The sequence below is a fragment of the Pleurodeles waltl genome, chromosome 2_2, assembly GCF_031143425.1.
Source record: "Pleurodeles waltl isolate 20211129_DDA chromosome 2_2, aPleWal1.hap1.20221129, whole genome shotgun sequence".
Lineage (NCBI taxonomy): Eukaryota > Metazoa > Chordata > Amphibia > Caudata > Salamandridae > Pleurodeles > Pleurodeles waltl.
The window spans coordinates 996,498,472-996,520,809 of NC_090439.1; the positions used below are offsets into that span (position 1 = coordinate 996,498,472).

General features: G+C 44.7%; 2 protein-coding genes across 4 annotated transcripts in view; one reads left to right on the forward strand and one right to left on the reverse strand.

The window, feature by feature from the left end:
• WASHC5 (WASH complex subunit 5) overlaps positions 1 to 13,918 on the reverse strand; it is a 326,030-nt gene extending 312,112 nt beyond the window's left edge. The window contains exon 1 of one of the 2 annotated variants that reach the window (XM_069220734.1): positions 13,723 to 13,918. The gene's annotated coding sequence lies outside the window, so the exon portion shown is untranslated. Of the gene's footprint in view, positions 1 to 13,528 lie in introns of both variants that reach the window. The other variant, XM_069220733.1, reaches the window with a different exon arrangement.
• Positions 13,919 to 13,987: 69 nt separating this feature from the next.
• NSMCE2 (NSE2 (MMS21) homolog, SMC5-SMC6 complex SUMO ligase) overlaps positions 13,988 to 22,338 on the forward strand; it is a 665,833-nt gene continuing 657,482 nt past the window's right edge. The window contains exon 1 of one of the 2 annotated variants that reach the window (XM_069220735.1): positions 13,988 to 14,237. The gene's annotated coding sequence lies outside the window, so the exon portion shown is untranslated. The remainder of the gene's footprint in view (positions 14,238 to 22,338) is intronic. The other variant, XM_069220737.1, reaches the window with a different exon arrangement.

The window sequence follows — 22,338 nt, forward strand, 5'->3', positions numbered from 1 at the left end:
AGTAGCAGGAGAGGTGGCTAAGATAAGCAGTGATGTGGGGGCTGTTGGAAAAAATAAAACACAACAAAAAAACTTCAGGAAACAGATATAATTCTAAGACATACACTAGATGTGGGAGCAATTTTCATGGGAGTGATCCTAAAACATGCTATGCCATTGTGCCATTGGCAAAGAGTGCAGAAATTGTGGATACAAGGGAAATTTGCCACAAATGTGCAAGTTATGGTCTAAATCTAAAGCAGCAGTAATGAGCGACGATTGTGGTCAACTTCTCCATGGCTGCATTTTAAGCTTAGATGAGGATGATGGGGCTGAGAGGAAAAAGATTAGACCAAATTCATGGTTTACCATTTCGGGGAAAGGATTTGAACTAATGGTGGACAGGGGTTCAAGATATACTATTATTTCCAAAGACATCTTTTTCAAACTTGCTTCTGAAAGGTAATTCCAAGGGGTATCAGGGAGAAGAAATTGACTTGGCTATTTATTTTCGACCATCGAATTTAGGACATGGAAAACTAAAGTAAAAGTATATGTTGCTGAAAGTGGACCTCCTATTTTAGGTTGGATGCAGCAATATGATTTGAATATAAAAATGCATCCTAAGGCCCCAGAACAAGTGATAATCAAGGACAAAATTATTGAGAGATTTTGAATGTTGTGAAGGAAGTGTTGCAGGAGGAATTGAGTGAATTAAAGGGGTATGTGACAAAATCAGAGTGAAACCAGATGCTGTATCTGTAAACCACCAAGTTAGGAAGGTTCCCATAACAGAAAAGAAGTCAGTCAGATGCTGACAGAGATGGTGAAGGAGGGAGTAACTGAGCTTGTGGAGGCTTTCAATTGGATATCACTGGTTGTCATAAGACAAAAATCTGATGAGTGTTTAAGGTTTTGAGTGGACCTTCACAATGTCAATCACAATATTATTAGAGACAATTTCCCTCTACCAACCATTGAGTTATTGATTTTACTCAAAGGGGTTAAGTAGTGGGGGTAACAAAGCAAAACACATAAATTGTTCACAACAGACCTATAAGAGTACACAAGCTCCTGCAGACGACTGGAATGGAAATGGAGGAACAGCAAATCAACCGAAGACCGCATAGCCTACAAGAACACTGTCACTACCAGAACATTAGAGTCGCCCAAAAAGCTGCCATTCAAGAACGTCTCAGCAACAGCTCTCACAACAGCAAAGAGCTCTTTGCTATCGTCAAAACGTTCACGAGCCCTGGACAGAGACCTCATCCATCCCTCCGTCCCAAGACCTCTGCAATGACCTTGCCACCTTCTTCCACCAAAAAATCCATGACATTTCCAAAAACTTCAGGAACCAAATCCCGCCCGCACCGGCCACAAATACCACCACAGACCCAGCACCATACCAGATCCTGAACTCCTAGACCCCCATTACTAAAGAGAACATCCAAAGACTCATGACCACCATCCACTCGAGAGCACACTCGGATCTGTGCCCTCATCACATCTTCAACCTGGCCAGTGCCACCATAGCACCTGAGCTCTGCCGAACTTCCGACCAGTCTTTCGAGACCACCACCTTCACTTCAGACTTGAAGCATGCCAAGATCAACCTGCTACTCAAGAAAGCCACCGCCGACCCAAGGGAGCTGAAAAACAACAGACGAATCTCTCTGCTCCCTTTCCCAACCAAAGTAGCGGAAAAGGCCATCAACCAGCAACTCACCGAATTCCTCGAGAGGCACCAAATCCTAGACCCATCCTAATCCAGATTCAGGAGCAACCATAGCACCGAAACAGCACTTCTAGCGGCCACCAACAACATAAGCGCCATACTAGACCACAGAGGAATGGCCACACTCATCCTCCTCGACCACTCCGCCGCATTCAACACCATCTCCCACTCCACCCTCTGCAACAAACTCCACAATGTTGGGATCTGGGATGAAGCACTGGAGTGGATCAGGTCTTTCCTGAAGAATGCTGAGTGTCAGACTACCTCCGTTCACATCAAAACCCAAAGATACATCCTTCGGAGTGCCCCAAAGATCATCACTCAGCCCAACGCTTTTCAACATCTACATGGCCCCGCTAGCCAAGATCATCAAACAACACGGGCTAAACATAGTCTCCTACGCTGACGATACCAAACTGATCCTCTCCCTGTCCGATGACCCTGTAAAGGCCAAGAGATATTTCCACAATGGAGTGAGAGCAGTTGCGACCTAGATGGAAGCCAGCTGCCTCAAAATGAACTCGCACAAGACAGCGATCCTCGTAATCCACTCTACCACTTCCACCTGGAACGACTCCTGGTAGCCTACTGCACTGGGAAATGCCCCCGCTCCCACGGACCATGCTCGCCATCTGGGCATCATCCTGCACTCCTCTCTATCTATGACCCACCAAGTCAACGCAGGCTCATCGTCATGCTTCCACACCCTCCAACTCCTTCGAAAGATCTTCAAGTAGATCACCTCCGACACGAGGAACGCAGTCACCCTCGCACTTGTCACTAGTAAACTGGACTATGGCAACACACTCTATGCTGGCATCACCAAGAAACTGCAATCAAGAATGCAGCAGCCAGACTCATCCTGGACATCCCCAGACACAGTCATATCTCCTCCCACCTCAGAGACCTACACTGGCTCCCAGTCAGAAAGTGCATCACATACAAACTCCTGATCCACACCTACAAGGCATTACAGAACATAGGACCAGCATATCTCAACCACCGCCTTGCCTTCTACGTACCCAACAGACAACTTCGCTCTCCCCAGCTCACCCTCACAGTCGTTCCAAACATCTGAAAAAGCACAGCAGGAGGAAAATCCTCATCCTACCTCGCAGCCCGGACATGGACACACTATCTCTCAAACTCAGACAGACCGTATCACTGAAGCAGTTCAGGAAGGACCTCAAGACCTGGCTTTTCGATTCAGCAGCACATGAAGTATGAAGCTACAGTTGAACAACACAAGTTGCTTTAAAAAAGTGTTTGATGTGGGTCTTACTTGATGTAAGGAAAGGTGTTTATTTCTGTGCAAAGGGATTGAGTTCTTGGGTCATGCATTTTCTGGAGAAGGAGTAAAACTGAAGAGTGACTTATTAGAAGCTATAAAGTTGGCTCCTCAACCTAAAAATAGAGACCAGTTATGGTTGTTTATGGGGCTCATAGAATATTATACCAAATTTGTTGACGGCTTTGCAATCAAGACTGGAGACTTAAAATGGATGTTGAAAAAAGGTACACATTCAGGTGGGGTGTAGAACAACAAAGATGTTTTGATAATATTAAACAAGAGGTATCATATTGGATACCAATCTTTCCGTGGATGTCAGTGCATTTGGAGTGGGTACTGTCTTATCTCAACTTCATAAGGGTGTGGAAAAGACTGTAGCTTTTGTGTCACGCTCATTGACGGAGACTGAGAAGAAAGTTCTCTGTCAATGAGCGTCAGGCATTGGCAGCAGCTTAGTCTGCTGAATATTTCAGGACATACTTATGGGGAGTGAGTTTCAAATTGAGAACCAATCACAACCCTTTAGTAAAACGTTCTGACTCAAGGGGGTGCTGGTAAGGGATCGGCAAGGTTAGCAAAATTGGGGGCAAGTTTGCAAGAATTCCAGTAAATCATCGAGTACATTCCTGGTTGGCCAAATACTCAGGTTGATGCTCTTTCTCGCCTATCTGTTGATTGAAAGGTTGTTGTCTAAGAGATAGTGATTGATAAAGAAAAGGAGTGTGCTGCAGCATGGTTAGAAGATGTGGTGCAGAGTGGAGTAGATCTCTTCACAAAAAAGAAAGGGTGCAGGAAATAGCAAAGGATAATATATTGAGAGAAGTGTGTAAAATAGTTGTCAGTGGCGGAGGGAGAGAGAGCACAGTTGCTCTTTCCATGAGACCATTTATCAAAGTCTTAGAGTATTGCATTTTGAATTCATGGGAGTCAGTTGCAGTGCAGGCTGGCAGGATAAAGTCACACCGTTGCAGGCTGATTGAAGCTTCAGGTAAGATTTATTTTTACCTGTCTGGCGCACTATTTACAACACATGTATAAAAGATAAATGACTTGCTGTGGCTTCTTGCATTCTGGAGTGCATATATCAATGACAATGCAGAGTGCCAGGTTGCCCCACTGCAGAGACTTTTCTTTTGCAGTATACATCTTTCCTTTGCAAGGAAACCAAGCAGCTCTTCTATTCCAAGCAAGGAACACAAAGGAAGCAGCACTAGGGAAAGCGTGACATGGCTATTCTCGTCTATATATAGCCAATTAATTCCAATCCGGGCTCCTCCTCGGATTAATCCTACCTATAGATATGCATACAATCAATCGAGATTTTTGACACAAACAATGGATTTATTTTAGCTGCCTCCCATCTGAAATTTACCCTAGTTCAACAGACATCAATGAGGAAAATCCATTCCCTGATTTTTTTTCAAAGTCGCCTCCTTTCCTGTTTTAAACTGCTGGCATGTATCATACATTGTCCCATGAACTTCAAAACTCCTTTGCAAATCAATTGTTGTTCCAGCTGAAAAACAAACAGGTGCTGCTTTGAGGCATTGATGCAGATGGGTGACTCGGAAAAGTGTGACCACTGGCAGGTTGTTTTGGCTATAAAGTGAGAACTGACTTGAATCAGTTTCCCGGAAGACTTTACGTCACTAAAGATGCAATTTTCCAATGCTAGGCTCTTACTTTACAAATCATTCTTTTCAGGTATGAGGTCCGTTAGATCAAATGACCACTAAAACCAAGATGAACTCATGTCTGGAGCACTGAGTCTTTAGGACATGGAGCTAGGGTGACAACCTGCCTGTAAATTTCACGGACTGCCCGTAATTTTGCCCTGCCGTCCGTTGTCCGTGATGAAAGGCTTAACGGATGGCATTTGTCAGTAATTGTAGTCTTTCACCAAAAGGACAACGGAAGATAGAGAGAAATTACGGGCAGCTTAGTTTCCCCAGCTGGATTTAACATCAGGGAGTCTCCTCTGCTCTGAGGAAGGGAGGGGCAGACAGGTAAGAAACAGACCTTCTTGCTAAGGTGTCTCCTTCCCTAAAGAAATGCAAATGTGGGCAACTGGTAAATCTGCAACTGCAAAGGGGCTTGAAAACCTGCATTGACTTTAACAGAAGGAGTCACTTGAAGCTTTCTGATGGCAAAGATATTTTCTTGTAGAGAGTTACTGAAATGGTGTTCCAAGGTGAGCTATGAAGTGTGTGGTTTTAATGGAGTGTTGTACAATTTTTTAGTACTTGGTATAAACTGTACATTATTCAAATTTGTATTTGAGAAGCACTTTTTTTTAATGTGACCTAAATGTATTTGCGCATTTTGTAGCAGCCTTTATTATGATGTAATTGTATTAATATATTACTTACTACCCCTGACCGAGGCGTCTAATGCATGTTTAAAATAAGGACTTACACATTCACAGTTCTTTCAGGGACCTTGGTACCTCATAGTACTAACAAACATTGTCAAAGCCAATAGGTCTCGTCTACGAAAGAGTTATTGGCTTTGCTAATGTGTTTTTGCCATTAGCCATGTTATACACCAGAGTAGCTGCTGTTCAGCATGGCATAAAGTTAGTGGTATAGTGGTGTGGAGTGGAGTAGAGTGGCATGAGAGCAGTGGCGTAGAGCCCATGGTGCAGAGGACATTGCAGTGGGGTACAGTGCCGTTGTTTAGAGTGCATTAGCATAGAGTGTAGTGGCATGGAGTGGCGTGGGACAGAATAGAGTGGCATAGAGTGCAGTGGAGTAGAGTGGCATACAATAGAGTGGCAGAGAGAGCAGTAGTGTAGAGTGGTGCAGTGGCATAGATTGCAGAGTAGACTCGCGTGGCAGAGTGCAGTGGCTTAGTGTAGAGTGGTGCAGAGTATAGTGATGTAGAGTGCAGTAGCGTAGAGTGGAGTGATGCAGAGTAGAGTGGCATACAGTGCAGTGGCACAGAATGCAGTAGCACAGAGTAGATTGGTGTATAGTACAGTGGAGGAGAGTGCAATGCTGCAGAGTAAAGTGTCAGTGAAGTGATGCAGAGTGGAGTAGAATGGCACAGACAGCAGTGCCGTAGAGTACAGTGGTACAGAGTAGAGGGCAGTGACATACAGTGCAGTTGTTTAGAGTGCATTGGCGCAGAGTGCAGTGGCATGCGGTAGAGTTACAGAGAGAGCAGTGGAGCAGAGTGGCATACAATAGAGTGGCAGAGAGTGCAGTAATGCAGAGTGGTGCAGTGTCAAGAGTGCAGAGTAGACTCGTGGCATAGAGTGCACTGGTGTAGCGTGGTTCAGAGTGGAGTATTTTAGAGTGGTGCGGTGTAGAGTAGAGTATAGTGCTTAGAGTCAGTGGAATAGCGTGCACTGATGCACAGTGCAGTGGCATAGAATGCAATAGTACAGAGTAGAGTGGTGTAGAGTGCAGTGTTGCAGTGTAGAGTGTCAGTGCAGTGGTGTAGAGTGGTACAGAGAACAGCTGCGTAGAGTACAGTGTTGCAGAGTAAAGGACAGTGGTGTACAGTGCAGATGTAGAGTGCAGTGGCATAGAGTGGCCTGGGGCAGAGTGGAGTAGCACAGAGTGCAGTGGAATAGAGTGTAATGGTGTAGAATGCAGTAGTACGAGTAGAGTGGTGTAGATTATAGTGGCGGCCAGTGCAGTGTTGCAGAGTAGAGTGTCAGCATGCAGTGGTGTAGAGTGCATTGAACTAGAGTGCAGTGGTCAGAGTGGCATAGAGTAGATTGTTTCGGAGTAGAGTGAAGTTGCATAGAGTGGAGAGGTGCAGGGTAGAGTGTAGTCGCATAGAATGCAGTGGCACAGATTAGATTGTTTCACAGTAGAGTGAAGTGGCTTAGAGTGGAGAGGTGCAGGGTAGAGTGGAGTTGCATAGAGTGGCATGGAGTGTGATGGCATAGAGTAAAGTGGTGTAGAGTGCCGTGGCATAAAGTGCAGAGGTGCAGAGTAAATTAGAGTGACGTACAGTGTATTAATGTAGAGTGCAGGGGCATAGAGATGAGCGTTACAGAGTAAAGCACACTAGTATAGAGTGTATTAGCTTAGAGTGCAGTGGCGTACAGTGCAGTGTGGCAGAGTGGCAGAGAATGGAGTTGTGCGGATTAGATTGGTTTTGCCTAGACTAGAGTGGTACAGCGTGCAGAGGAGCAGAGCGCAGTGGTGTAAAGAGGGGTAAAGTGCAGTGGCATAGAGTAGAGTAGAAAGGCATAGTGTGAAGTAGCAGAGTGCAGTGACATAATGTGGACTGGTTCAGAATGGAGAAGAGTGCAGTGGCATGGAGTGGCGTAAAGTAGAGTGATACAGAGTAGGGTGCAGTGTTGTGGAGTGGTGCAGAGTGGAGTATGCATGGTGTGCTAACACACTGCCATTACCAACATCACATTTTTGATTGAAATTACCATTACATTTGCACATATATACAGTTTTTCAAATCAAACTATACTGTGCACAGACGATGATGTGTGGAAATTGCATCACCTAATGTAATGATTTGTTTTAATCATATAAAGGTAGTTGTTTCCATCACATTTCAGAATTAACAAAAATGTGCTTCGTTTGTACTCCTATTTCTGATATATTCTGAAGATTATTTAAATGTTGTCATGTGATAGAAAAAACTCTTTCCTAACCCCAGTATCCAGCAAGATTGTCGCATAAATCCTCTCACTTTGAAGTCAGAGAAAGGAAAGGAAACACTAAGTTCCCACCGAAGACAGAGCCTGACATTTGACTTTGTTCTTTGAATGCACAGCAAATGTGAGAGATAAGAACAAGATTTGCAAGCCTGTTTACGGAAAGGGTGCACTTGGAAGGATACTGTAAATAAGGTTTTGGCAAGGGCAGGGACGAACTCAAGCTGCATAGCCTAAAACAAATAAAGCCAGCAAATTGAAAGCAACAAAATGTGAGTTACAGACCAAAAGGGCAATGTCAAGCAACGGTCACAATGCATTCACAAGGAAGCACTATGAATCCACTTAAAGTGACAGCTGAGGGATACTTTATGGAGAAAGTCTAGTATTTTAGTCCAGTCCATATCTTGCAGAGGTTTGGCCACATCAATCACCCATGTAGTATGACGAGAAGACCTGGAGTGGTTTGCATGTTGCAGGAAAGGTCTGTACACCCATTCTATCAGTTTGCCACCAGTTCCTATGTGTAGAGCTTCTGACACACCTCTTGCAGGGTTAGTGCTAGGTGGCAGACATGAAATAGGGCATTTAATGATTATTTAAGGTGGTTGTACGTACGGAGTTGACCAGGGTGAAGATGGTAGTCTGCCACAAGGGTTTGGAAATTTAGTAGCTCGCTGTTCGGAAAAAAATCCCCCAATTTTAAGATACATGCAGCATGCCACAGATGGAGTTGCTCTGAGCATAGCCATCCTGTGCGAGTGAGAAGGCTTAGCAAAGGTAGTGCAGTAGCATAGGGTTTCTTCATGTCAGTGAGTTTACAGGTTCTAGCAAGGCAAGAGAAAGCCGTGCATGATAACCCCGGATGGTGATCCGTAGTATGGCCAGTAGGAAACAATGAGCAGGGCATTAAGCCTTCCTTAAAAGTCTTTACTAGTAAACCCCATCTCATGCAGGGAGGTGGGCAGAAAGCCAGAGAGCCACCCATTGGACCTGTGCAGCTGAATAATAGAATTCTAAGTCCAGAAGACCTAATCCACCTGCAGTCACAGGTAGCCTTAGAGTGGAAAAAAGCTACCGGACGGCGTTGCAGCGACCAAATCAGATGTGTGGCATGTCTGAAGAAGGAATGAAGGACGAGCAGGGGAAGGTTTGCAAAATAATACTATCATTGGGGTAGCACATCATCTTCACTAGTGCCACGTGGCCCACTACAGAAAGCAGAAGAGAAGACCAAAAAAGCAAACTGGCTTGGCGGGACCGTGACGCTCTGCCAAGATTTCCATCTTGCAAATCAGTAGGAGAATGGTAGATATTAAATCACTAGGTATCAAAAGGTAACTGGTTCCCAGTTCAATCTGAGGTCTAATTGTATGTAGGAGACTGGCCTGGCTTATCACCTGATGGTACTTACACCTTGTGCCAGGTCAAGTTATCCCTTATTAGTAGATTAGTAGAGTTCTAGCAGCTTAGGCTGATAGAGATAGCTATAGCAGAAAAGCTTAGGCTGAACTAGGAGACATGCAAAGCTCCTACTATACCACTTATATCATATAGCACTATATCATAAGATTCACAATACTCAGAGTTACTAAAAATAAAGGTACTTTATTTTAGTGACAATGTGTCAAAAATCACAGAGGATATACTCCCTTAGACGATAAGTAAAATGCACACAATATACACACAAACCAAAATCAGGTAAGTAAACAGTTAGAAAAGTAGTGCAAACACTGTAGAATACAATAGGATGCACTAGGCCTAAGGGCAACACAAACCATTATCTAAGAAAGTGGAATGTGAACCACTTAGGGACCCCTGGGTTAGTGTAGTGTGTAGAGGTGCACTGGGAGTGTAAGAAAACACTAAGGGTGTCCAAGACACCCCACCGTAAGGCCCTGAAAAGTAGGAGTAAAGTGACCCTACTTCCCCAGAAACACACTAAAGTCGCGATAGGAGATTCTGCAAAGACCACAACTGACTGCAGAGCACTGAAGACGGATTCCTGGACCTGAAGACCTGTAAAGGAAGGGGACCAAGTCCAAGAGTCACGAAAGGGCCCAGGGGGGGGGCAGGAGCCCACTAAACCCCGGCGGAAGGTGCAAAATGGCTGCCTCCGGGTGGAAGAAGCTGAAGATTCTGCAACAACGGAAGATGCCAGGAACTTCTCCTTTGCACGGAAGATGTCCCACGGAATGCTGGAGGATGCAGAGTTGTTTCTTTGGAGAAACACCGCAAACAAGCCTTGCTAGCTGCAAAGGTCGCGGTTGAAGAAAAAGGTTGCTGCCCGGGCCCAGGAAGGACCAAGAGGTCGCCACTTGGAAGAGGAGACAGAGGGGGCCCTCAGCAACACAGAGAGCACACGCACAAGAAGGCAGCACCCCGCAAAAGTACTTGAACACGGGCTCAAGAAAACTGAGCACAGCGGTCATCCCAACACTACAAAGGAGGGTCCCACGAAGCCGGTGGTCAACTAAGCGAGTTGAGCAATGCAGGGCGGAGTGCTGGGGACCTGGGCTGTGCACGAAGGATTCCTTGCAAAAATGCACAGAAACCCTAGCAGCTGCAATTTACGAAGTACACCGGATTACTGTCTGGCGAGGGGTGGCAAGGACTTACCTCTGCCAAATTTGGACAGATGGACCACTGGACTGTCGGTGTCACTTAGATCCAACACCTGTGTTCCAGGGACCATGCTCGTCACGATGAGAGAGGACCCAGAGGACCGGTGAAGCAGAAGATTGGTGCCTGCGTTAGTAGGGAGAAGATTCCATCGACCCACCGGACATTTCTTCTTGGCTTCCATTGCAGGGTGAAGACAGACAGCCCCCAGAGCATGCACCACCAGGAAACAGTCGGGAGAGCCTGCAGGATTAGGCGCTACAATGTCGCTGGTTGTCTTCTTGCTACTTTGTTGCAGTTTTGCAGGCGTCCTGGAGAAGTCAGCAGTCGAGCCTTGGCAGAAGTCGAAGAGGGAGATGCAGAGGAACTCTGGTGAGCTCTTGCATTCGTTATCTGAGGAAAAGCCCACAGGAGAGACCTTAAATTGTCCTCAGAGGAGGATTGGCCACCTAGTCAGGTAAGCACCTATCAGGAGGGGTCTCTGCCATCACCTGCTGGCACTGGCCACTCAGAGGCCTCCATTGTGCCATCACACCTCTGGATCCAAGATGGCAGAGGTCTGGGACACACTGGAGGAGCTCTGGGCACCACCCCTTGGGTGGTGATGGACAGGGGAGTGGTCACTCTCCTTTCCTTTGTCCAGTTTCGCGCGAGAGCAGGGTTTGGGGGTTCTATGAACCGGTGTAGACTGGTTTATGCAAGGAGGGCACCATTGGCACCCTTCAAAGCATTTCCAGAGGCCTGGAGAGGCTACTCCTCTCAGCCCTTAACACCTATTTCCAAAGGGAGAGGGTGTAACACCTTCTTTCAGAGGAAATACTTTGTTCTGCCTTCCTGGGACTGGGCTGCCCAGAACCCAGGAGGGCAGAAGCCTGTCTGTGGGTTGGCAGCAGCGGTAGCTGCAGTGAAACCCCAGAGAGCTGGTTTGGCAGTACCCGGGGTCCATGCTGGAGCCCCGGGGACGCATGGGATTGGCACCCCAATACCAGATTTGGCATGGGGGGACAATCCTATGATCTTAGACATGTTACATGGCCATATTCGGAGTTACCATTGTGAAGCTACATATAGGTATTGACCTATATGTAGTGCACGCATGTAATGGTGCCCCCGCACTCACAAAGCCCGGGGAAATTGCCCTGAACTATGTGGGGCATCTTGGCTAGTGCCAGGGTGCCCTCACACTTAGTAACTTCGCACCTAACCTTCACCAAGTGAGGGTTAGATATATAGGTGACTTATAAGTTACTTAAGTGCAATGTAAAATGGCTGTGGAGTAACGTGGACATTATTACACTAAGGCTGCAGAAGCAGTCCTGTGTAAGAATTGTCTGAGCTCCCTATGGGTGGCAAAAGAAATGCTGCAGCCCATTGGGATCTCCTGGAACACCAATACCCTGGGTACCTAGGTACCATATACTAGGGAATTATAAGGGTGTTCCAGTGTGCCAATTACAATTGGTGAAAATTATCACTAGCTTATAGTGACAATTTTAAAGGCAGAGAGAGCATAAATCACTGAGGTTCTAATTAGCAGAGCCTCAGTGACACAGTTAGTCACTACACAGGGACACACATTCAGGCCACAAACTATGAGCACTGGGGTCCTGGCTAGCAGGATCCCAGTGAGACAGGCAAAAACAAACTGACATACAAGTAAAAAAAGGGGGTAACATGCCAGGCAAGATGGTACTTTCCTACATTGTATATAAAGGGGAAAACAGTGTCATATGTTAAAGAAACACTAATTACATTTTTAAAGTTTTACATTTTGTTTGTGCAATTTACATCTCAAATATGTTGAAGATTTTATGGGTACTTGACACTTAGAGATAACCCAGATCACTAGGTTGGCTTTTGCTCAATTTCAAAACCATTTAAAGACATGGACAAAGCGGGCAATTGCCTTGCACAACCTTGCAAGGGGTCTGGCCCCGCTCACCCTTCACAAGCATGAACAGCGGACCATTGCACCAGAAGAGTTTGCCAAGGTGGATGGGTGTTGCTTGTTCAACCACTTGACAGTGCCTTTTCTGTTTCTCTCCTGTGTGCAGAGACAACTCCCCAGTTACCCAATACCTTCCGATAGTCTTGGTGGACCCATCGTGTCTGATTTTAGGAATTGTCTCACCTTGTTCTTTTTTTTCTTTCTTTAGCCAGTTTTTAGCAACAACGCTTCGAATTACTTGCCGTGGATCTCACATTTGATCTCAATTTCATCCTCCTCTTTTATAATCTTTGATTGGTAGTCCGGGCTCCCATTTCTGAGATAAATGTAGAGTCCCAGACATAAACTCTAATGCTGTGAGACTACAGACAAGTTGTGGGTACCTCACATCCTGACACTAGGTGTGAGACTGTCGCCCACACCATCTGCCCTGCCTCTTTAAAAAAAAAAAATAGGTTGAAAGTCCATGGGCGGTTGGGGTAAGCCAGATGTTTTTGTTCAATTTGCTTAAAGTAGCATAAGGTTAATTACCTTAATGTTTCCCATACTGTTTGCCAGGGGTTTTAAAATGTTCAGAAACATAATCAAAGTTTTGCTGTTACTTTCTCTTCAAGAAAGATTGGGTAGATTTGTATAGGGGTGATGGCCTTGCCGCAGTACTAAAGGGCATTAATTTACTACTGAACAGGGACGTTATGGGACACCTGAATGTAGCATACCAGAAGGCAATCACAAAAATTCCACAGTGAATAAATAGTGCTATGTTAAAAAAGAGTAAGTAAATGCACCGACAACATAGTGAGGCATGCCCTCTTTTGCGTGTCTGTAAAACTGACATTTGTGCTTCAATTTTTGTCCTGATTTGACCCTTTGTACTGAATTTTTGTCCTAAATGTTGACCCTTTGTCCTGAATTGTTTACAGTCCTGTCCAGAATTTGCCTCAATGCCAGGTGGTCACCCTAAATGGAGCTATATCGTAAAATTACAACAAAAGGTTGGTTCTTACTACCCCGGAGTCCTACAAGCAGCCTACCTTGCAGCTCAGCAAGAAATGCCAGAATGGCCGTGTTACGAAAAATAAAAGAACTGCCCAGACCAGTCAGCGGCCACAACAGAGCGTGACTTTGTCTTGGTGATGCTGAGTTTCTTGGTTGTACACCCTTACCTTCAAATGGCAGGCCACTGCAAATCGAGCAGGACTATTTGCACCTTGGGGTAATTGGTGGAGTCATATTTTGGGACAAGGTTTTGAAACGCGGAAAATTTTAAAAAACGAGAGAAATTATCTTGACAAAGAGACATATATCCAACACACTTACAGCTAACATCATCAGCAGAAGCCTGGTGTCCTCGTAATCGTCAGCCCTTCGTCCATCTCTGTTTCCCAGAACTGTGCAGCCCCTCCGCAATTCTTCCAGCACCCGGGGCACTTCAGAGTTAGAAATGACAAGCGGCAAGGTACCCACCACCGCTGTCACGTGATGTGACCTTAACACTGTCACCCACTACTCACGTGATTAACAGCGGAGATGAAGAGGCGGCACTGGTGCTCCTATCTTTTCCCAGTAGGTGGCGCACCCTCTCATACGTCAGGACGTAGAACTTCATTAGGGCAGTCTAGTCGCGCGCCTCCTTCACTCTACAGGCTGCACCTCCCAGAGCACAGCCTGGAGTGCCAGCTCACGTGCGGCTGGTTAACATCTTCCGGAGCAGTGTTGCCTATTCCGGTGCACAAGCGGAGTCGATTTTTTTTTTTTATGGGTGGGACCGTCTTGTTTGTGGGCGTGTCAAATCTTTGATTATCGTTTTCACCTATTTTCGTGGGACGTGGAGCCACGCGTGCTTTGAGTAGCGGCTGCTAGCAAATTTAAAGCCTGTCTTTGACCCCTTTTCGCGTTTTGGTCGATGTTCATTACAGTCGGGAGAGCGAGGAAGTTGGATATTTAGGATCTTCTGGCGGGAAGGAAAGGCACGCGCGTTGAACCTCCCACCTCCAGAGGGTTGGCTTTTGGGATCCCTGCCAAATCAGTAGGTGCCCTCAGTGAATATCAAGTGTTTCTTACTGGAAAATAAAACGTGCAGTAAAGGCGCTTATTTTATAAAAAATAGTTTGACACCAGTTTAGAATTTGAGAGAGAAACGTTTTTTTGTCACGTGTTGACATGTTTTCTTGGATAAACTTTTTTTTCTGCCCCCCAATAACCTCAGGTTATTTGGGAGCATACATTGAGGTGTTGAGGTTATTCGGGAGCATACATCATACAGAAGAAGATAAGCTCGCAGCCCATGTTGTCAGGACATCATGCTTACAAACACTGTTACCATGTTTTATTATTAGGCGTGCTAGGTTAATAGATCAGCACCAGGTACACAACTCCATAGGGCTATGAGGGCTATGTATTTTACTTTTACTGCAACAGTGGGAGAATGTCATTTCATGAAATGGCATATTATCTGCAGGGTGGCCACCTTTCCAAAAGAAACAGACCGGGTTTGTTGTTTAAAGACCCTACAAAAGCCTCTCCTTGACACTAAATAGGGCTGTAGATAAAATCGTATGTATTCATTTGTAATAATAGTTTTCTGTCTGTTTACTTTAATTATTAGCCCCGTACCATTAAGGGAGTCCGAGAACACATTTAAAAGTGCTTTCTATTTTTATTTGCTGTTTGAAGTATGCACACTTACGTTCTAAAAATACCGACTTTAGCTGATTTTACTTACCTTTGTACAGGCCAGGACATCAAAATACTGAGCTGGCAACCCTAATCATGCGAGTGATTGATGTCATAACAGAAATAATTTAACTCCTAAGCCCTACATCAGCTGGCAATAAAATGCATCTTGAATTCAGACAACTCGTGCCTCATTCTCACCCTTCACTTTCACGCTCACCTTGCACTTTCACACACCCTGCACTCACAGCGATCACACTGCACTCACAATGCTTACCATGCATTCTCCCCATTAACCCTCCTCCTACCCTGTCCTCACAAGAGCACACCGGTCACCCTGCACACGACACTCCACTCACCTGTCACTTTCACAGCTCATCCTACACTCTCAGCGATCACACTGCTCACCATACACTCACAGCGATCACACTGTTCACCATTCACTCACGGTAACCTGTGCTCACACCATTCATCCTCCTCCCACCCTGCATTCGCACGAGTACAAGGCTCACTCTTCATTCACAGCGACCACATTGCACTCATGCCGTTCTCCCTCCACTTACCCTGCGGTCACATGAGCACACTGCTCACCCTGCACTCATACCACTCACCATGCACTATTCACCCCGCAGTCACACGAGTATACTAATCACCTTTGAATGATGTGACACTTAACTCACCTGTCACTCTCACTGCTCACTCTGCAGTCTCATTCAAACAAGCACATCACTAACCATGGAATAATTTGCCCACTCTGCACTTTCATCCGCGCCCATACTCATATGGTCTTATCACACGCCCTGCAGTCATTCCCATCACTCACTGGGCACTCGCATAGCTCACACTTCACAGACTTGAGCGCAGCACTCGCCCTGCACTCACACCATGCAAACAAGAATATCATGCACCCTGGAGTCACACCACTCACACTGCTCTCCTTCCTCTCACCTGACACACACACAGACAGACTTCTCAGTCTGCCCTCATAGAGGAACTCTGTTCACCCTGCCTGCACATAGGGACAATAGTCTGCCAGAACTCACCATCACCCTGCACTAACTCTTCTCAGTCAATCAGATACTTGCACAGCGCGTCTACTCACCTTTACGGTCTCAAGTTGCTGTCACCATGCACTGACCAGTCACTCTCACAGATCACACTTCTCTCTTGCAGCTCACCATGCACCACACACAGGCACACCACTCACCCTGTGTTTACACCGCTCACACCATCCTGCACTCAATCCTCTCACTCTACACGCACTCCTCTCGCCCGACACTGGCATGGCCCCCAAATCACATTGAATGCATGCATCTCACCCTACGCTTGGTGATAAATTTTTCACCCTAGCACACCTCTTACTCGGCAAATAGAAAAAAATACACTATTCTCATGAATATACATATATTTTCGCAAAGGCACACATAGAATACCTGCTCTTTCCGTAGTACTAGATGCATACTTAAATCAATCTGCAGCAACAAGGCTGGTGCAAGAGGGGAGAGTGGACTGATAATGTGGGTTGGAACAAGGAGGGAGATTAGGGCAGAGGCTTTAGGGTATAGTGCTGGTTTGAGGATCGTGTGACCACCTTCAGCCAGTCCCGGCTTTCCATTCTCCACACTACTTCATTTCGGGACATGTAGATTTCTTAATTATTTTTTTTTTAACATTGTAATTTGAGTCTGAAAATCATAAAGTATTGCTGGGTCAAATCTATGATGGCCGAAGAATCCAAGCATTTCATAAGATCAGTTGGATGCTGTGATATTTGTGAGAAAGTGGATTCATTATTTCCAGTACTGTAACTGCTCGATCCACACATGAAACCAGATTTAAGCCCTGTACAGCCAAATTAAGGAAGTGCATTTTTCATTCACATCACACTTGTAACAAACATTGACAAAGCAATATAATACCATTTTTGAATAGCGTATAGAGAATGTTTTTATAAGCTTCACTAAAATTCAAGACCGGAATAGCAGAAGCAGCAGGGCAAGCTTTCTAACACAATAGAAGCTGATTGACTAATGGGAGTGTGAGTGGCAGTGTGTGTGTGTTTGTGAATGTGACAAATTAAAAATGTACAAAAGAGTGCAAGAGATAGTGAGTGTATGAGAGAATGCATGTTTCAGTATGTGTTAGTGTGTGAGTGTTTTTTGTGCTTGCACGTGTGTTGATGGTCTGGCATACTGGAGATTATTCTTGCCTCATGACCAAGGGCACTGATAGCATATGGAAGGGAGGTCTTACCTATGACAAAATGCAGCCCCTGCAATGCTTCCATTACAATACCATTATTGGCTGTAGGGACTCAAATTTCCTAACTGGAAAGCCGCTAGTCCAGTTATACCCAGTGGCAGAGACACAGAACATGCACCACCACACATGGCCGAAGACCCTGATGTGATGCACGTACTTCTTAGCATATGGGGGGGATCCATAGCAAAATGTTGGTACTGATATTTTATGTAATTCTTGTCATGAGATTTCTTGTACTCATTCTATTGGGGGTGTCAATGGCAAAATAATGTCCCTTTTATACCAGAGGGAATTTTTACATATACTCATGACTATGGCTGAAGTATCCATGGTAAATTTCTGACACTGTCATACTCTATGTAGTCTTTGGCATAAGGGACTCGCACATGAAAAAAATTCCGACCTTGGTATAGTGTAATTAATTTCAGATTTAAGACACTTAAAAAACAAAGGGATAATTTCCTAAGAAAGGTTGGGTTTCCCTGGTGCACAATGAAAGTATTGGAATATTTAATGAATGCCATGCAAGGGTCTCCCGAGTTTTAGCAAATTCGACCCCAACAGTTTCAAAACATTTTCAGGGTTGAAGCCCACTCTCCCTTAAACCATCTACAAGAAACCTGTTAACTTGATTTGCTTGCTAGAATTTGGGGGGAGGAGGAGGGGGAGATATATAACACTGCACCACTTACAAAGATCTTTAGTCTGCACTAGTGAGCAGAATTTGTAGGGTGTAGAATGATCAGTTTAAGCAACACAACAAGATGATGGACGGAGTGCTGAAACTTTTCTAACACTCACCCCCCAGTCACAGATCTGTGTTGAATCCATTGTTCTTTTGCTCACCATGCCACCCCAGTTTGGACCCAGCTGTAAGCAAATCAGTATTGACCCTGCTCCCCATGGGAACTGTCCAGCCCGAACTGCCAAGCATGGTCCTTTCTGGACCGGAAACGGGCATACTGGGACCGATTGTGGGGTATCCCCCCCCTTATCAGCCAGGCTAGCTTGAATCCATTAGCACAGCCAGCAAGGGACCCATTGCTTGGAATGCCCTGGCCACTTAATGTGAACCAAACATCTTAACAAGATGATGGAATGCTGAAACTTTTCAAACTCTCACCCCAAGTCACAGATCTAGGTTGAATCCCTCGTTCTTTTGCTCACCATGCCATCCCAGTTTGGACCAGCCATATGCAAATCAGTTTTGAACCTACTCCCCAAGGGAACAGTCAAGCCTGAACTGCCAAGCCAGGTCCTCCCTAAGACTTGAGTGCACACTGTCTCTGTAGAAAAGATATGAGCAGAGATTTTGTAGTGAAATAAAAGCATTGTTTAATTCAAAAATGGATATAATTTCTTCCATTTAAAAAGTAGCCAAGCCTGTCACTTTCTTAATCCTATCTGTATTTTTTCCCAATTTGTAGTCAAAAGTGAGCCTTGTGGTCCGGGCTATCCCCATAACTGTGAATCTGGCACCCATGGCTTCGGGGTGCAGTGCGTGTGTGGGCTGCTGCTGCTGGGAGAGCAAACTGAGGCAGTGCATTGATGCAGTAGGAAGGATCAGCATGAGACATGTTGGGGCTGCAGCAGCAGGCATGTGTGTTGGAGTACTGGGATGAAAGGGCAAAACCAATTGATTATTCTTTATAGCATACATGTAAATGGAGAAGAAAAGACCTGCACAGACCCCTTTGCAGCACTAATGTGGATGACACTGTCCTTTTGAATGAGGGACCATCCATAATGAACACCTCTATTTGCCAACAGGATTAGTAGTTGTCTACAGTGTAGTTAAAGCACACTGTGAGCATGTCATGATGGTTTAGGGATATTAGTAGCCAATACTATTACCACATAGTAAAGAAATCTTCCCATTGCAGACTGCCACATCCTTATGTTTCTTTTAGGTGACTGAACTCCGCTCAGGAGTACAACAAGCACTCTTTTTCATTGGCAGCACACACCTTCTGCCCAATCAAATATTGTACTCAAGGTATCCAACATATTGGCGGAGACAAAGCCCCTCTGCTAGGTGTGCTTCTTAAAGCTCTATTTCTGTTGATCACATATGGTCAGGTGACTGCCGCAATGTGCATCCAGACCTAAAAAGTGAAATGCTGACTCAGCTGTTCTAAAACACATCTGTTAACTAAGGTGCTTTAAATAAAAAAGCACATCAGAACACCATACAAATACCTTAACTTTTCCTTACTGATGCATGGAGTTATGTCAGTGGTTGCAGAGTATTAGTCATTATCCAGAAGCAGCGCATTGTTTTTTATTACACTCTGCTTCATTCAGAATCACATTGTTTTCATTTATTGACGATAATCTTGCACAGTTCCTATCTGCACCCATTCTGCCTTTGATTCATTGAAATGTTAGTAAGTGGATGACAGTGACTACAAGGATCTAGGTAGTGGATAGTTGTCCTGTCAGAATCTGTATCCTTTCTAGTGGAGCATATTCGTACAACGTTATATTTTTCCTAAATTAATAGGGGCTCACTTATGTTTCGTTCACTCCATTCATTTTTAGTGGGTGTCATTAAACGTGTTATTGCATGGATACTAAATTGATGCATGTTTGTGTCTCATTGTGTAATCATTGAACTAAATATATATTTTTTCTAGTAATTACCCATGTTTTTCCAGCAAACAACTACAGGAATAGCCACTGGTCAACCTCAATGTGGTGAGCAGCATGGATGTTTAATTCAAATTTCTTTTGAAAAACAACCTAGAAGTAGGTAGCAAGAAACCCTGACTGGAGCCTGGAACGCCATGAGACCTGACGCTTGTCTTGCTTCAGAGTAACCTGCTTATGTCCTGGAAAACTGACCTGCGGCTTGAAGAGAAGACAGTGGTCAAGAGACCTCAACATGAGACAGGAGATCTGAACAGGGATGGCTGTTGATTGGCCTCAAGGTCACAAAAACAGACCTGCTAAAAGAATTCACAGGAAAAGGGGTCCTCTGACCACAGAACCTTAAGTGGCAGTAGCTTTGGACATCCTGATGCATTGGCAGCACAGTTGAAGGCCTCACCACTTGCCCTAGCTGTGTTCCTAGCACACCTGCATGTCTACCAACCCTTCAGATAATTTTAGACCCTCTGCTTCCCTCTCTGTTGCTCAATATGTGCCCAATCAAAGTGCCAGTAGTGCTGTGCAGTTTACTAGAAAACAAATCACGAAAACAACCACAGTTTCTCACCTTTAGCCTCATGATCACAGAGAACTTCATCAAGGCTGTAAAAGGTTGTAGGCCAGCTCGATCACTGGCAGACTCGTGTCCTGTTCATATATGCAACAATATGCTAATACTAGCTCTGTAGCTAGTCTGACCAGACATATTAACAATTCTTTGGCTATTCCCAAAAGAACTCTGTCGATCAAAGAGGCCTTCAAACAAAGGTTCCTTCTTACGTCTGGTCAATAACACATTATTTCTAGCCTTAAAGATTGAAAGATCGGCTTCAAGACAAATATTACATTAATGTAAGAAAGTAACCTCTCAGCTTTCCAAAACATTTTCTAGTATGGCTGCATCACAAAAGCAGCACTGACTTCCACATAGGATGATGTAAACACTACAGTGGATGTAGATGAAGGACCAGAATGCCTATTGTTGACCTCTCTCTTGCCTTTGATTTTGTAATTTTTTTTTGTACAGTGAATCGGACCAATGTTCCCAAACAAATAACTTTACCTCTGCGCCATAATACTCCATACTTGCCAACTTTTTTTTTTTGACAGTTCCTCAATAACGGCCTGGTGCATTCCTGCATAGATATGGCTAAATATGCCACTGATCGGGGAACTGCTCAATGTGGCATTGTAACAATAACTATTGGCTTTTTATTTAGTGTAGCACATGTGTGCAACAGTGAATTTGCAGGCAGCAATATTGTCAACTAATTGCACACAATCAACTCGGAGAGAAGTTGTATTTTGGGAATTTAATCTGTGACTTACCAGTCACACACTCCAATGTAACATGGTGTAACCCATTAAGCAGTCCTTAAGTTGTAAAATAATAAAAGCCAGGGCCCCAAATCTTGTACAGAAGCCTTTACCTGGCAATTTCAAATGCCATGAGAGCAGAATACCAAAACTGCCTAGACATAATTCTACCATGTGCCACTTTCATCTGCCTCCGGGCACTCCATGCACGTTTTTCTCACTCATGCAGGTTATTTTTCATCTTTGCATCCTTCCTTGGTCATAATTTTGGCATCTTTCTCTTTCTCCTATTTCATGTTTGGCTTTGCTGTCTCTTGTTCTGTAGCAAAGTCTGACGAGGAAATAAATGTGTGGGACCCTGAAAATGAGTGCCATGGGCTCTACCTTCAACTACTGGCTCAAATTGAGCATTGCTACTAAGCCTAATATTTTGATACTGTTAGACTTTTCATCCTTGGCATGGTCTCTCTTAACTTTTTGCCTCTGTTTCCCAGGATGTTGATGTGTGCCGGACTCTGATTTTGCTGTTTTTGTTACTCTGGGCACTTTACCACTGCTAACCAGTGTTAAAGTGCAAGTGCTTCTATACAAAATGTGTATGTAATTGGTTCATCCGTGATTGGCATATTTGATTTACTAGTAAGTCCCTAGTACAGTGCACTAGAGGTACCCAGGGCCTGTAAATCAAATACTAGTGGGCCTGCAGCACTGGTTGCGCCACCCACCATAATAGCTCTGTAACATGTCTCAGACCTGCCACTGCAGTGTGTGTGTGCAGTTTTAAACTGTAAATTCGACTTGGTAAGTGTACCCACTTGCCAGGCCTAAACCTTCCCTTTTCTTATATGTAAGACACCCCTAAGGTAGGCCCTAGGTAGCCCCAAGGGCAGGGTGCAGTGTATGGTTAAGGTAGGACATATAGTAATGTGTTTTTATATGTCCTGACAGTGAAATACTACTAAATTCGTTTTTCACTGTTGCAAGGCCTGTCCCTCTCATATGTTAACATGGGGACTACCTTTAAATATAAATAAAGTGTAGATTCCCTTTGGGATAGACATGTGGAGTTTGGGGTCTCTAAGCTCACAATTTAAAAATACATCTTTTAGTAAAGTTGATTTTAAGATTGTGTTTTTAAAAATGCCACTTTTAAAAAGTGAGCATTTTCTTGCTTAAACCATTTCTGTGATTCTGCCTGTTTGTGGATTCCCTGTCTGGATCAGTTT